General features: G+C 35.6%; 1 long non-coding RNA gene across 1 annotated transcript in view; it reads right to left on the reverse strand.

Moving 5' to 3' along the window:
- Nucleotides 1-4,294: 4,294 nt before the first annotated feature.
- The window catches only part of LOC146400830 (uncharacterized), a 35,001-nt gene continuing 21,405 nt past the window's right edge, over nt 4,295-17,890 (reverse strand). Inside the window, exon 2 of the long non-coding RNA XR_014813772.1 lies at nt 4,295-8,043. This is a non-coding gene — a long non-coding RNA (uncharacterized LOC146400830). The remainder of the gene's footprint in view (nt 8,044-17,890) is intronic.

The following is a 17,890-nucleotide window of genomic DNA, read 5'->3' on the forward strand; positions in this document are numbered from 1 at the left end:
GTCAGCATTTTTACAAAATTAATTCTTCTAATTCATAATCATGAAGTATCTTTCCATTTATTTGTGTCTTCAAGTTATTTCATCATGTGTTATAGTTTTAATATATATATCTTTCACCTTCTTGGTTAAATTTTTCCCTAAATGTTTTATTCCTTTTGCTACAGGGTAGATAAGATTGCTAATAGTGCATAGAAATGCAACAGATTTTTGTATATTGATTTTGCATCCTACAGCTTTATGAAATTTATTAATTTCAAGTTTTTTGCTGGAGTATTTTGGACTTTATATATAAAATATTGCATCTGAAAATATAGTCAGTTTTACTTCCATTCTGATTTAAATGCCTTTTATTTCTTTTCTTGCTAGATTGGTCCCTTTAAGACTTTCAATACTATATTAACTAAAACTGGTAAGAGTGGGCATTCATGTCTTGTTCTTAATCTTAGGAAAAAAGCTTTCAGCTTTCCACTTTTGAGTATAATGTTAGATGTGGGGTGGTCATATATGCTTTTATTATGCTGATGTACATTCCTCCATACCCACTTTAAGATTTCTTATCATGAAAGGATATTAAATTTTGTCAAGTGCTTTTTCTACATCTGCTGAGATGATCATAGAAGCTATTAAAGAAAGTAAAATTCATATATTAACTCATCTCTACAATTCCCCTTAGTTACATACTATTCATTAAAAAAAGAACAATAGGTGCCCTCAGCCCTAATGTCAAAGAGATAATTACATTTTTTTACACTTGTTTAGATTAAACATTAATTTTTGAGTCAGCTCCATTTTTGAGTATACTTTGGAGCAGCTCTGCAACTGACCTACTTCTAAACAGTTGAGTTCACCATAGAAAAGTCCTGAATAGATGTGATCTGTGAGTAGAGCCAGCAATATGGCAAAATAGAAGTCTCCTGACTTCTATCTATGGACACAAGTCAACAGCTCCACATGGATTAATTGCCATCTGAGAGAACCTAGAAACTAGTTCTACGTCTGTACAATGAGAAACTGAGAAAATACTCAGATTGAAACAAGTAGTACAAGTTGAGACAACTTCACCATGGCACAATGGCATAAAATTGAAGGTAACCCTTAACTTACAGCTTCTCTTTTTTTTTTTTTTTTTTTTCTTTTTTCTTTTTGAGGAGCAAAGAGTTTGGACCACATGCCCATTACCCTGCCTTTTCTTATGGCTGCCAACCAAGAGACTGGATCCTAACTCATCCAACCTCTGAGAATGGATGGGGCCTGGCCCTCACCAGTTCCTTGGGCCTGTGAGATTAAAAAGAAGGTTTTAAACAGACCCACAATCACTTTGCATGTCTCTTTCCCCATCTCGGTGCAAAGATGCTCAGCATTCAAATTCTCCATGGAAGAGGTTATAGATTGCACATCTAACAACTTGGCTTTTCCCACTCTGACTTAAGTTCTGGCTTCTAACTAGCCTGTACCTAGAGCTGATGGGGCAGGTGATAATAGTCCTCTAGGAGCTTAAAAGGGCCTCTATGCACTTCCTTTGTTGTTCCTCCACTCCGGTTCATCCCAGCTAAAATGACCAACCTTCCTGCTTCTCCCAGGAAAGAGTTAGACTGCACATTTAGCTTGCTGACTTTTCAGGCTATTGCCTGAGGATTTGGCTTCTCACAGGCCTGTCTCTGGGAGATGACAGGGCCTGGCATTTGTTAGTTCCCCAGGGTCTATAGAGAACCACGTGGCAGTTTTGAAAGCACTGCAGGCTCTTCCAGAGTGGCTAAACTTACATAAAAAAGAACAAGTCAAAAACGGTCTCTAGAGACAAAAATCATATATGGATAAAAATGTTAATAGGAAGGTAAAACACTTTTAAGTATATATGTACCTAACATCAGAGTGCTTAAGTTTATAAAACAAATATTGACAGATCTGAAAGGAGGAATTGAAAGCAATACAGTAATACTAGGAGATTTAATACCCTACTTTCAATAATTAATAACATATCCAGAGAGAGAAAAAATTAGAATTAAAAAGCAGCTTCTGGGAGTTCCCCTTATGGCGCAGCAGAAACGAATCCAACTAAGAACCATGAGGTGGCAGGTTCTATTCCTGGCCTTGCTCAGTGGGTTAAGGATCCGGCATTGCCGTGAGCTGTGGTGTAGGTCGCAGATGCGGCTTGCATCTGGCATTGCTATGGCTCTGGCGTAGGCAGAACCTTAGCCTGGGAACCTCCATATGCCATGGGTATGGCCCTGAAAAGACAAAAGACAAAAAAAAAAGTAAAAAAAAAAGCAGCTTTTCTTTTCTTTTTTAGGGCCACACCTGTGGCATATGCAAGTTCCCAGGCTAGGGGTCCAATTGGAGCTGCAGCTGCTGGCCTATGCCACAGCCATGCCAGATCCCACAGCAATGCCAAATCCAAGCCACATCTATGACCTACCCCACAGCTCATGTCAATGATGAATCTTTAACCCACTGAGCAGGGCCAAGGATCAAATCCACATCCTCGTGGATACTAATTGGGTTTGTTACCACTAAGCCACAACAGAAACTCCAAAAAGCAGCTAACTTTAATACTTTAGATCAAATTGACCTAGCAAAACTTTTTACCCAAGAGCTGGCAATTACACACTCTTCTCAAGAGCACACAGAACATTATCCAAAACAGAAAGCAAATAAAAACCCCCACATATTAGGTCAAACTAAGTCTTAACAAATTTAAGAAGATCAAAATGATACTAAGTATCTTTACTGACAGAATAAAACTAGAAATCAGTAACAGTAAGAAAACAGGAAAAATCACAAATATGGGGAAACTAAACAAAACATTTTTGAACAACCATTCAAAGTGGTAATTAAAAAAGGAATTTAGGAAATAGAGTCAAACAGAAACAAAGACACAATAAAACAAAACTTAAGGTACACAGCAAAATCAGTGCCAAGAGGGACACTAATAATAACAAACGTTTTCATTTATAAGCTGACTTCAAAGAAACAATGTAACTTTATACCTCAAGGAATTGAGAAGAAGCAAACTAAGGCCAATGTTAATCAAAGAAATAAAGATCAGAGAATAAATAAAGACTTTTATGAAGAATTTTATGTCAAAATACATATGGATAACTTAGAATAAATGGATACATTTCTAGAAACATACAACCTACCAAGACTGAATTAAAAGAAACAGGAAGCCTGAAAAGACCAGTAAGAAGACTGAGTACTAGTAAGAAAGGAAATCAAAAACCTCTCAGCAAAAATGCCCGGAACCAGATGGCATTGTGAATGAATTCTGCCTAACATTCAAAGAATTAATACCAATCCTCCTCAAACTTTTCAGAAAACCAGAAGATAGGGAACACTTCCAAACACATTTTATGAAGCCAGTAACACCTTGATACCAAAGCCAGATGATGCCACCACAAAAGACAACTAAAGTCCACTAACTCCAAGAAACGTAGGTGCAAAAATCTTCCATAAAATACTAGCAAACCCAATTCAGCCATGTCAAAAAGATTTGTATGCCATGACCAAATGAGATTTATAGTATTTACAATATTCAGTATCCTTTCATTAAAAAAAAAATTCAACATGTTAGGATAGAAGGACTGTTTCTCAACACAATAAAGGCAATATAAGAAAAGCTTATAGTTCATATCATAACAATGGGGAAAAACTGGTACAAGGCAAGGATGCCAACTCTAACCACTTCCCTTAGACTTAGTAATAAAGCCCTAGATATAGTAATTAGAGAAGAAATGAAAATCATCCAAAGAGGAAAGAAAGAAAAATGATCCGTTTGCAGATGACATGATCATTCAACAACAACAAAAATCCTGCTAAAAAAATTTCAGTTAATTTGCAAGATATGAAAATCAGCATATACAAATTAGTTACATTCTATACACTAACAGACTATCCATAGGGGAAATTAACAATCCCATTTACAATAGTAAGAATAAAATACTTAGAAATAAATTTAACGAAAAGATATTTGTACACACAGAACTGTGAAACATTGATGAAGACAATATAAACAAACATTCTATGACGTTTTAGAAGAATATCACTGAAAAATCCATGGCAGAGAGAGATCTAAACATTCAATGCTATCCATATCAAAATTCCCACTGCACTTTTTGCAAGAACAAAAAAAGTTCTAAAATTCATAAGGAACATAAGACCATAAAAAGACAAAGTAATCTTGATCAAGAACAAAGCTGGAGGTATCACACTTCTTGATTTTCAGACTTATTACAAAAACTAGTCATCAAAATTGTGTAATACTAGCATCAAAAAGACATAATAAGGAAACAGAATACAGAGGCCAGAAATAAATTTATGTTTATTCATCTTGGGGTGCCAAGACACACCATTGGGAAAAGGCTGTTTCTTCAAGCAGTATTGGGAAAACTGGATATCCATATAGAGGAAAATGAAAGTATATTCTTATCTCACATCATATACAAAATTTAAATCAAAATGGATTAAAGACAAATTTAAGATGTGAAACAATAAACTTACCAGAATAAAAGATAAGAGGAAAAGTTTCAACTTTGGTTTTGGGAATGATTTTTTAAAATATGACACTAAAAGCACAGGCAAAAAAATAAAAAGACTGCATCGAACTTCATGAAGAGCAAGAGGAACAATCAACATAATGAAAAGGCAACTTATGGAATGAGATAACACATTTGTAAACTATGTATCTGATAAGGAGTTAACATTCAAAATATATAAAGAGCTCCTACAACTCAATTTTTTAAAAAGTTACCTGAGCACAGGACTTGAATAGACATTTCTTAAAAGATGAAGATGTACAAATAGCCCAAAAGTTGGTAAATGAAAAAATGCAGAGACAGATGCTAAACGTAAGCTATTTAAAGCATCATTGCTTAGTTTTAACCAACCTAATTTTTAAAATTATGCACAAAGTATAATTTGGAGCTTATGGAAATACACTACCCAAATCTCCTGTGGCAGAAAGAAGTTTCAGCTCCATCCACCCCCATCTTTCCCCTGATGCCTCACTTCCCCATGGTTCCTCCTAGTCAATAATTAAACATGGTTGAGGGTCTATCTTAGTGCAGGCCCATTCCTGCAATATAAGGAAATCCTCTAATGTGCAGCCTTGACTCAGAGTCCTCAGTGGCTTTTCCAAAACTTTCTTTGGAAAAGTGCCAATGTCTAAGACTTTCTATTCAACTCCCTTTCCACATCATTTTTTTTCAAAAACATCAGGCCTGAAATTTGGTGCAAAGGCTCTCCTTATGCATTTATTTTTTCCAAGGGTCTCCCATACCTGCAGCACACACATCTTTTGCACATCTAATTCCATCTTTGTTCTGCTTCTTGGAGGGCTCAGACCGGCACAAATAGTGACCATGGGCTTACATGTTGAGATGTTTTAAACAATCAAAAACAAAGTGTTATGAAACCTATTATGAATGAATGATAACATTAATAATATGCTTCCCACCTATTTCAGTTACTATAAAGCAGGTACTGTCCTAAGTACTCTATGTGCATTATTCAATTTTCATAATAATTCTAAGATAATTAACCAACCCACTTTTGGAGATGTGAAAACAATTGTAGGACAGAGTGTACCCCTGGCAGAAAACAGACAGCATAAAGGTAAATTGAAAAGAGTTTAATAAAAGGGATAGTTTGTAAATGTGTTGGCAGATTGAAGAACAATCAAAATGATGGTGAGACATAGTGGAAGTAGAGACTACAGAAACCTCACCACCCCCAGCTCCAGGCAATGGTGGGGAGGAAGAGATGCCTAAGCACCTGGAGTGTTCTAACTGAGGTAGTGGAGGAATAGGCCACCTTGGAACAGCAGCTTGGTCCTTGGGTAGGGGAAAACATCAACAAGGAAGAGAAGTGGGGGATAACTAAGCCTTGTCTCTCTCTGCCCTCTAGCTCCTACCACTTCCTCTATTAGTTGACCCTAATCAGAAGCTTGAGGGTTAAAAAGCGCACTTGATGTAGCCTATTTAGACCAGCCTCCTGAGACAGTGAAAGTGATGAGTAGAAAACGCATTTAGATAGGTAAACATAAAATATATTAAGAATAAGAAAGTAAAGATTTAAAGTCATATTACCAGTATCTCTCATAAAAATCAATATTAGAAACTGAGCTCAAATGTGACTCCAAAGGCTAATTTCTATATTCACTATTGGGGACCAAGATTTTACTTATATGTACACTTAAATACAATCATATAGATATTTAATATGTACATGAAGAGAGATTGATTGTAAAGTATTGGCTTATTATAAAAGACAATACTTTTTAAATCAATCAATTTCTAAGCCCTAAGACTTTCTGTGATCTGCTCTCTGCAAACTGGAGACCCAGGAGTGTTGATGGTATAGTTTGAAGAACTAAGAATTAAGAGCTTATGGTATAGATTCCAATCTGAGTCTGAAGGTCCAAGAACTAGAAGTGTAGCAGGCAAGACTGATGTTCCAGCTCACAGATAGGCAGAGCTGGAATTCTTCTCTGCCTTTTTGTTCTGTGCAGGCTCTCAACAGACTGGATAATGCCCACCCACAATGGGGAGAGACAGCTGTTTTATTCAGTCCACCAGTTCAAATGCTAATCTTTTCTAGAAACACCCAGAAATAAAGTATAACCAGTTATCTGGGCTAGCCCATGGCCCAATGTCTTCTTGGTGCATGAAATTAGTCACCATTTACTCTATGCAATCGTGCCTTCCTCCAAGGGAGATAATATTGAGACAGGGCTTCATCAGTTATTTTTAATGAAAGGAAGCAGCTTTTAATGAGCAAATTAAAACTTCACCTTGTCTTAATCTGGTCAATGTCAATGAAATTGTGATTTCAGGAACAGTACTAAACAGGCATCTGTTAACAATCATTGGCTTAAGATCACCTCAGAGCCCCTTTCCAGAGGTGGCAGCTGAGGATCTAGTTCTACATTATTTGCCAAAAAAATTGATCACCTTAATGTATTTAATTGGGATTAATACTTGTCTTAGCCCTTTTCATATAGTCCAAGTTCAAGAGCCATTCAGTAGCTTGTGCAGAGTAAGATGAAAATGGGGACTGGCACCTTGCATTAAATGGATTGCAGAAAAAAAGAAATGGCCAGGATTGGCAAAATGGCCAGGATTGGCAAAGAACTGCAGAGAACCAAGTCAAATCACAGAGAGTGAAAGACAGTGCAGAAAACTTTAGCGTCTCTGACATCAGTTACTGATGATATTTCAACAGCACAAGGTCATCTTTTAACTGGTGATGGTATAACTGAAATAGATCATGCTGGTAAGGGAAACAGTGTTGGAGCTAATATGACCCTCACTGCTCATTTTCAGGTCTCAAGGGAAAAAGTATTAGGAAGTCAGAGTTCAAATTTATTTTACAACAAAATCAAGTTTTCTGCCTGAATTTGTCTTTTATTTTCCTAACTTAACCAGTTGAAATCCCCCCATTTGAAATACTTACTAGTAAAATTTAAGTAATGTAAGTGGGGAGTCTATATTCTATCAAAAATCTGGAACACAGACTTTTCTGCAAATAGGGTTTTTTTTCCTCCCTAGAGTAAAGTCAGCACTATTTTTTTTCTCTACAATAAAGTCAGTACTATTTTTTTTTCTCTACAAGATGAGTGAAGTCACTGCACTGGAAACAGCAAAGGCATGACTGGACTTCTGGGACGTTCATATAATTCTAGTGAGGTGCCCTGCAGAGACTGAATTGTAACATTTTTGAAAAGAAAATAAAGCCAGAAGGCTGGGAGATACTTTCAAGCTGGAAGCCCCATATGCCCCCTTTAGTCATCTGTCAAACACCCATATAGAGTGCTGGGGAAACACATGAGTGCTGTGGGTTTAGTGCTTGTTTAAGTCTTAGTTGCCATCAGTGGGGAGATAAACATATAGGTCTATGCAGGTGATGTTATGTTTAAGTACTTATGTAGGGGCTTAGCAATCACCTGGTTCAAAGGAGATTGCGATGTGGATCCTGGGTCTTGAAGTTTCAGACACCGCCAACAGACGAGAGGGGCCAAGGGCCCTGATTGCTGAGAAGAATCAGACTCTGAGAAGGAAGAGAATAAAGGTCTGGTGACTATTGAGTATGTGTGTGGACATAAAGAGTCAGAACAATTTAGGGGAATGGTGCCAATACTAATCTTGACATGGAATGAAGCTGTGTGAGCAGGAACCAGGGCATTCGGGCCAACAGAGTAAGGTGGCCCATTCAGGACCAAGGGCTTCAGTATGGCTCTCAGTATCATCACAAATTCCCAGCATCATCACAAATCCCCAATATGATGAAGAAGGTGCACCACACACTGAAACACCTCAAAGGCTCACCTGCCTGTACTATAAATTGCCCAGTAGAGAACAGCAAATGGGTTGCTGAATACAAACAACTGAGTCATGCAGAAATATAAAAACCCTACAATTATTCAAAGGTAAAATTGCACACTTTTGTCCAAAGTCAATTTTTTTTTTTACACCCTTCATCTGTCATATGTTTTACTTCCGGATTAATCTTATCTTGATCGAAAACATGAACATTTACGTTTCATTCATCCATCAACATGCTACTACTTCATTTTATCCATTTACCATTTCTCTCATTTGTCCATTACTGTCATGGCAAGGAATCTTTGCCATGCCAGTTGAATAAAGTTTATGAGGTCAGATTTTTCATAGCCCCTAGCACATGCTTTGCAAATGGGACATGCAGATATCTGCTGAGTTGTAAATTCTTTATTTAGTACTTCAAAGATGAGCTTTCACATTCAGAGTTCTGGAATTTGGAATATTGATAATGTTGATGTTACATTCAATAGCTCAAATGTTCAATCTCTAAAATGAAAGAAATACTTCCCATTTCCATTTTTCCATCCTCAAAGGTGTGTTTTTAGAAATAATGAATAACATTTATAATCCTAGGGAGTAGATAGCTTTTTTTCTTGAGACAGTTGTGTGCAATTTAATGCTTATGAAAAAGCAATTTACTGAATGGCACCCTAGTGGTATAAGAAATATTTCAAGGACTATATACCATTTTGAGAAAGTGAAAAACTGCTGGATTCTGCGTAGCAGAAGTTGACATTACTTATGTTTAAAAGTTTTAAGTGATAAAGGAAAACTAATCAGTGTATCATCTTTGCAATCTGTTTCTTGAATTTATATTTTCCTAATTATCTTCTCTTCTAAAGACATATTTTCTTGTATTTAATTCATTTCTCCTTATTCCCTTTACCTTTCCATAGATTTCCTTTCATTATTAATATTATCTTGTGAAAAAAGCTAACTTTTAAAATATTTAACCCATTCTTATTGTTTTATTATTACTTACTGTCATCCATGTACCATTTCTCTCAAACGCCCACTGTTACAGTCAAATGCAAACATATGCTCAATCGTTAAAAGAAAAGAAAAAAAAAATCAGTGAAAGAAAAGAGTCAAGATTTTAAACACAAGAATGCGATTCAAACCCACATTACACATTTAAAACATTTGAAAACCAGGCTCAGTACATTTTCTCAGAGTGAGCATGATGATAATTTCCATTTACCTGTTTCACAGAGATCTGGGACACTTAAGGGTTTATATTGTGATTGTGTCATTTACTGCCCATCTCCTTAAAATTAGTTTTTATTTTAAAATTGTGTATAAACCCAGTTTATTTTCAAATGATTTTTTAAAAAAAGGCAGTAAAGGAAAAAAATCCAGGTTTTTTTGTCACATAATTACAATAAAAATAACTGCATTTGTCTAGCTGAACAGTGTCAAACAGGCTTTTACTGTTGAGTAGAATTTCTATAGTTAATAAGATTCTGAAATCAGTTTAAGTGACTAAAATGTACATAAAAGAGATAATTTATAAAAGTATATAGTTGTTTCAAATTTAATTGTATACATATGCTTGTTTTAAGACCTCTAAATAGAGCAACTCAGAGACCGCCAAGATATCTTGACCAGCAAGATATTACACCATCACAGAAGGTATTATAGATCTGCCTGGAAGCTGGTTAAGTGGTTGAACATGCAAACTTAATTTGCCTTTTTTTTTTTTTTTTTTGGTCTTTTTGCCTTTTCTAGGGCTGAACCCGCAGGATATGGAGATTCCCAGGCTAGGGGTCCAATCACAGCTGTAGCTGCAGGCCTACACCAGAGCCACAGCAACGTGGGATCTGAGCCACGTCTGCGACCTACACCACAGCTCACGGCAACGCCAGATCCTTAACTCACTGAGCGAGGCCAGGGATCGAACCTGCAACCTCATGGTTCCTAGCCGGATTCATTAACCACTGAGCCATGACGGGAACTCATTAATTTGCTCTTAATTTAAAAACAAAAACAGAGTCATGTCAATCTGTAAAACTGGGAGAAGAAAGAAACTGTTTTCAAAGTTAGTGTAGACAGGCAGAATTTTTATTATCCTTTTTCTTCTGAGTCCAATCAAACACAAAGCCTCTAGGATGTTAATGGCTAAATTTTACTTGTACAATATATATATATATATTCTTTTCATATGTTCAAAAGTTTCATTTTAACTCTAATTTTATAAATCATGTAAAATTTAACTATCCTACTTGGGTAAAACAAAGGATTTTTTTGTTAGAGAATTGTGATAGCCATTATCACTATTCACCCAACTTCTGCTTTTCCTCCATTTGGGAACTTTAGTGGATTGCTTTTTTAAAAAAATGTAAGCCTCCATGTGGTGGAGCAGAGGTATGTGAGTCATTCTAGGCAATGAATTATAAACTTCTTCCAACTCGAAATGTATAATGCCAAGGTAAGATACTTAAGAGTTCTCTTTTCCCTTTGCCATCTTCAGTCAATGCTCAAGATAGTGGGTCCTTGGGCAGGATGGCTCAAGAATTAGGATGATGGCTGCCTGGGAGCCAAACTCTCAGTTGTCCAACCAAGGAATGATAGCTTGAGCCAGAGATAAAATTTTTAGTTTTTTTTTTTTTTTTTCTTTTTTTTTTTTGGTCTTTTTAGGGCCGAACATGCAGCATCTGGAAGTTCTCAAGCTAGGGGTCATATTGGCGCTATAGCTGCTGGCCTATACCACAACCACAGCCATGCCAGATCTGAGCCACATCTGTTACCTACACCACAGCTCACTAACTTTAGGTTTTAAGCTATTAAAATTGTGGGATCATAACCTACACTAGCAACTGCCCAGCCTCTCAGGATTGATGTAGGAGATTAATGATTTCCAAACCTCTTTGAAAGGTATAACTAACATCTTTTAACTTCATAATTTATAAATCTGTAGGTGGTTTTTACTTTTAAGGTCACTTTTTAAAAAGAGTAAATTAGAGTAGATTAGACTTATTTGTTGTATGGTATCTTGAAGATTTGAGTTAACTTCTGAATTTCTAGAAAGTCAATATTAAGGAATGAAGCAAGAAAGTAGACACAGTTCTGAAGGTCCACCAGCACCTCAGAAATTTTTGGTGTTTGTGACATTTTCCTTTTCAATATAGTTCCACTGATTTAACTTTCAGTAGAAGTGAAATTCTACGATACCAAGTCCAAGTAACCTAGAATTAGGATACTCAGTTTCTTTAAGGCTGGAATAATGCCTCATTCTTCCTCTAACATCCAGAAATGTCTTAAAAAATGTGGTTAAAAACACTGAATGAGTAGATATACGCATAATTTTTCTTAAAGGCCTCCGCTCTTTCTCTAAAAACATGAAATAGATTTACTTTAACCTAAAGTCTTCAAATTGACATTGAACACACATTTACTGTGATTGCTTCTTAGACTGACATTGAACACAGGTTTACTGTTTCTGCATAGGCAAATAATTTTACGTATCAATGTCTCAACTCTTTCATACATTTTTCAAGCAATGTAAACCTGGATAATATTTTCACGTCGGTTTTTAGGCTAGAAAAGAGGGGACTCAGCAGCTTTGAATGAATGTGAAATGGATATACATGCCCTCTTTCTGGCGGAGATGCCTAAGACCTTATGACTCTCCTACTGAGACATCATCTAGCCAAGGAAGGTAGAAAACCACAACAGTTAAGACCATAGGGTCTGAAATGAGTGCCTGGATTTTTGTTTCAGTTCCACCAGTAAATTAATCTCTAAGTGTTGCTTTATCCATGTGTAAATGGTCATAGTTCCAATTCCATAAATTCACTGAGAGAATAAAATGAGATAAAATAAAGCATCTTCCCCACAACTATAGAGTGCTTAAAAATTAACTGGTGACTATTGGTCTGCTGTAGTTGAAACAGAATTATATTATCATCTATCATTTCACAAAAAAAAATAAACATTGCTTCTTTAAGAATATGATGCTTAAAACACGCAGTTCTGTTTTTCGAACTATGTTCAGTTTCCCTATCACCATAACCTGCATTTTTTCCCCATCTAATTTGTTTTAAACTTTTGGAAGTCAAATTCATTCAATTCATTTTTCATTCATTCTTTTTTGTAGGCAACTTGCCTAGAAAATGGATTTATGTATTTTATCATTCAAAAACATTGTTTTCTAGATATAAAAAATATTTAAGTTTCAAGTATGAAATCTAGAACTATGATTCCTAGGATACTATTTTCTTGTTCCTCAATTCTGGTTGAAAAGAGAGTCAACTGCTGGCTTTTTCACCATTGGCAGCTTCTTTCATGGTTTTTAATCCAAAGCAATGATTATATGAGCTTGTGTATTACAACATAAAGAATAAAACCAGCCATGCTCTTTAAAGGTTGATGCTCCATACAGAATAAGGTGATTGTGCTGTCCTTCTATAATTGACGGATGGTTGATAGATAGGAAAGGAGTTCATTTTTCAGGACTGTTACATATTCTGCACGATTGTGTTCATTTCTTTTAGAGAACAATGACCATGTCTATTTGATTTTTTTCAAAAACTGAGAAAAAGTATTAATAATTCCTTCAGTGGGTTTTCCTGTTTAGTAACTGCTGCTGATGGCATCATGCAGTTAGCTAAATTACCTGATAATTTTAGCAGTAAATTTAGTTGCAGTTTTATCTTTGACTTCTGCCAGTTTGGGCTCTGCCTTCACTCCCTGTAACTGCAAACAATTCTGTGGTATGTGATCTTGAAAGGTATAGTATATGTTGCCCTCTAGTGATTCATATGAACACCAGAAAAGTCATGGAGACTTTCTCAGGTATTCAGAACTGTATAGAGACCTTCTGTGTATCCTGCAGATTCCATATCCTATTTTCCATTATTCATTCTCTAGTAGCTTGTGGTTTTTACATTTCATCCTATTATGAAAGTCCAAACTACATTGTTCTTTATTCATAAAATAACAGAACAACCACAACAAAAAATAAAATACTCTCAAATATTTCTTTGTTTCTTCTAATTGTATTTTTATGGCATGATTTTAACCACAGAAATCATTAACCTAAGTTGATTATCTATTAATATTTAATCACATTTTTACTCTACTATTTCGTGAAAATAAAAAGAAAATGACAAGTAGAATTGAACACTTCATGGAAAAGTCCACAGTAACGTCTATTGATAGTATAGAAAAGATGTACTACCTCAATGAGAACTACCTGAGATGTTAGCTTAAAATACAGATTCTTTGTCCCCAAACCTGAATCAAAATCTGATAAAAATTCAGTTTCCTTGGCATTATCATTTTGTTTCCAAATGATTCTTGACCATGTAAAGCACTGCCCTGATCTGAGCCCTTTCAAATCTCTCCCATATAATTTCAAGCTTCCCTTTGTTGAATTCATCTTTCATATCTGTCACAGTCTCTCACTTATGGCCTTTAAGCAAAAATACTTCTGAAATACATTATCTCCTTTCATGATTTTTCTTAGGCAACATTGTCTCAAGGTTTTTTTTTTTTTTTCTTACCTTAATTTTATGTAACAATTTAGGCCCAACATTAAGAAAATTCCCTTCAAATAAATTTCTAAAAGAATAGAAAGACTTCTTGGGGAGTTTCTGTCATGGTGCAGCAGAAAAAAAAAATCCAACTAGGAACCATGAGGTTGTGGGTTCGATCCCTGGCCTCTCTCAGTGGGTTAAAGATCTGGCGTTGCTATCAACTGTGGTGTAAGTCACAGACATGGCTTAGATCTGGTGTGGCTGACTGTGGCATTGATGGCAGCTGGAGCTCCAATTAGACCCCCAACCTGGGATCCTCCATATGTTGCAGGTATGGCCCTAAAAAAAAAAAAAAGAAAGAATTCCTAACTTAGTACCTTAGTATCTAACAGTAATTGTTTTCTTTTATAAATGTTTATATATATGTATACATATTTTTGTATTTTTAGGGCCACACCCATAGCTTATGGAGGTTCCCAGGCTAGAGGCTGAATGAGAACTGCAGCTGCCGGCCTACACCACAGCCACAGCAATGCAGGAACCGAGCCACTTCTGTGGCCTTCACCACAGCTCAGGGCAATGCTGGACCTTAATCCACTGAGAGAGGCCAGGGATTGAACCTGTGTCCTCATGTATACTAGTCAGATTCATTTCTACTGAGCCACAATGGGAACTCCTCAATTTATAAATATTTAAAGTATCCAGTACATAATGTGTTTTCATTAGAATACTACAGTGTTTTTACCTATTATTACTCTTCCTATTTATAGCGAGAAAATCAGGACAATAAAGTTTATGAAATTTGACATAGTGACTAAGTGAGTAAAAGAGAACTAGAATTCAAAATATTCTTTCTTCTATAACAAATTAAGACAATATCTGAAAAGAAATTTTAAATTGTGACTATTTCCTATGTTGCTGATATGGAAGTAATAAAAGGTAGACTTTTTTTAAAGTATACTTGTTTCAGTATCTAATTATTATTAACATGCTCTTTAAATATTGTTGATAAATTTACTAACTTAGAAAAATTAGAGACCCAAAGATTTGCTTGTCATTTAAACTAGGAATAAAACTTCTTAAGTAGCTAAGAGCTTGACTAAAACCAGAGCTAGAATAAAATCTGTTTTTCAAAGTTGTGTTTTTAATATGATTTCTATTTTTTCCATTATATTTGATTTACAGTGTTCTGTCAATTTCTACTGTACAGCAAAGTGATCCAGTCACATATATATATATATTCTTTTTCTCACTTTATCCTCCATCATGTTCCATCACAAGTGACTAGATATAGTTCCCTGTGCTATACAGCGGGATCTCATTGCTTATCCACTCCAAACGCAATAGTTGGCATTTATTAACCCCAAACTCCCAGTCCATCCCACTCCCTCCTACTCCTTGGCAACCACAAGTCTGTTCTCCAAGTCCATGAGTATGTTTCTTTTCTGTAGATAGGTTCATTTGTGCCATGTATTAGATTCCAGATATAAGTAATACCATATGGTATTTGTTTTTCTCTTTCTGACTTACTTCACAAAGTAAGAGAGTCTCTAGTTCCATCTTTGTTGATGCAAATGGCATTATTTTGTTCTTTTTTATGGTTGAGTAGTATTCCATGGTATGTATATATCACGTCTTCTCAATACATTCATCTGTCCATGGATATTTAGGTTGTTTCCATGTCTTGGCTATTGTGAATAGTGCTACAATGAACATAGGGGTGTATGTATCCAAGTCATTAAACTCAAACAAAAAAAAGAATCATTGTTTCCTGTGGTACCTTTGACAGCTTTTTGTCTGATGTTTTAAAGGTCTCCTCTATTTTAGAATAACATATCAAATCATATCTATCTTTAAATAGTAAAAAGGAACATATTTTTAAATGACTCTAAAATTTAACTTGAAATTCCCCTTCTGTCCACAGGTACTTGTAAACTATTTAAGAAACTTTGTGATTGAACAACCTTGGTAATTTCATCTCCAAAGGGGGCTCCATCTACTGATGCCAAAATAAATAAGCCATTTAGCTCATTCAAGAGCAGCCACTCAATTAAATGAAAAACCAAGTTACTTATGTTGGAAACTTGTAAATCAATAAACCATGGCTAGATTTACTGACGTTTTATTTTCTCACTCTTTGCTTATGCAAAACCAACACAACAAGTATAGTACTGTTAGTCATTAAAGACAACAGCAAGACAGTTTGATGCCCAACTTCCATACTTCCTGCAGATTTAGGTCCCTTTCTAATGTTCTCTTTCAGTCACATTGCAACCATTACATATCAAATACCTAACAGATTTGGGAGAAGTTTGTTTAACTCTGAAGCAAATATTAGGGTAATAAGTCAAGGTAATTGGCCTTAGGCCTCAAAAAGCTTCAACCTATGATGAAAAATGACAAATAGATCTCCTTATAAAGCAAAACAAAGCAAATAATTCTATAGGAGAAGAAAAATTTCTTCTTAAAGAGGCATATCACAGTTTATTAAAATGTTCATAACTCCATAAAAAAGATAACATTTAAAAATGTACTGAGAAAAAAAGATGGATATTGACAACTGGAAATAGAGGTGTTACAGGATATTCAAAAAATACCAGTAAAGTTCTAGAGGCTAACTAATAGACTTAGAGACATAGAAAACAAACTTACAGTTACCAAAGCAGGGAGTAAATTGGGAATTTGAGATTAACAGATAATCAGTACACAGTAATATCTACAAAATACATAACAAATAAACAGTACTATATATAAAATACATAAACAACAAGGACCTAGAGTATAATAGCACAGGATATATTCAATATTTTGCAATAACTTATAATGGAAAAGAATCTGAAAAAATACCTATTTTATAAACTAGATCACTCTGCTGTACACTTGAAACATTGTGAGTCAACTATACTTCAATTTTATAAAGAGAAAAAAATATACCAGTTTTAGAACCAGGAACTTTGGGAAGGATCCAGGACAAAGTGTTTCAGTTATTGTTTCCTCTTTATACTCAGGTATTTGGAAATTGCACACAGTCTCCTGGTTTGCCTGTTTCTCTAGTCCTTCTCATTCTTCATTTGTTACTCTCCCTTTGCTCCCTAGAGCCCTCTGCTTTGCATGTGTTCAAATTATAAAATCTCCATCATAAGTTCAATCTGTGGTTTCATCTGCTACTTACATGACCATGACTATCAAATATAAGTCTTTGAGCCCCAACAATGTACCCAGAGTGGCTATTCTGGTGTGCATTCAGACCCCTCCTTGAGGGCTGAGGCACTTATCATCCAGCTGCTTTGAGTGTTGTAGCTCTGAGCTGAATTCCCTTCTAGAAATTGCATTCATTAGAGAAGAGTGTGTTCTTTGCAATAAAGACTCCACACAACAAGTGAGATCATGCAATATTTGTCTTTGTGACATATTTCACTTAGAATAGTGCCTTCAAGTTCCAACTATGTTTTGCAAAAGGTGCAAAAATTCCACTTGTAAGATACACAGGTACTGGGGATATAATGTACATGACTACAGTGAACACTTCTGTATGGTATATTGTCAGGTTGCTGAGAGTAGATCTTAAAAGTTCTCATCACAAGGGAAAGTCTTTTTTGTATGTATATGAGATGTATGTTAACTAAATTTATTGTGGTATTTGTTTCACAATATGTGTAAATCTGTGATCTCCAACTTATATAATACTGTCTGTCAATTATATCTTAATAAAAACAAAGAAAAGAGCTGCCCTGCCCAAGGTCAATGCTCTCTCTTCAAGGAGGAAAAGGTCTATATCCAGTAACTGCTATAAGAATATAAAGATTTGCCTCTATTGATACGGCAGTTTATGAAAATTCTGAAGAGCCATCCCAGAGCCTGAGCTTTGTTTCCTGGGATGGATTAAGGTCTACTTTGGAAATGCATCTCAGTTCCACTCCTCTAGCTGCACCATTCTACTTCCTTCAAACCCCCCTACCCCCAGATAGATGTGGATCTAGAAGACACTCTTCAATAATCCTTCTGCATGTCAACCTTCATCTCAGAGACAATTTTAGAAGTAGTCTTACCTTAGACAGTATATCCAGTTGCACTAGG

The sequence above is a fragment of the Sus scrofa genome, chromosome 8 (assembly GCF_054392235.1).
Source record: "Sus scrofa isolate SSC_HxYL_T2T_F1_AM1 chromosome 8, Sscrofa_HxYL_maternal_Yorkshire_Landrace_v2.0, whole genome shotgun sequence".
In the NCBI taxonomy this organism is placed as follows: domain Eukaryota; kingdom Metazoa; phylum Chordata; class Mammalia; order Artiodactyla; family Suidae; genus Sus; species Sus scrofa.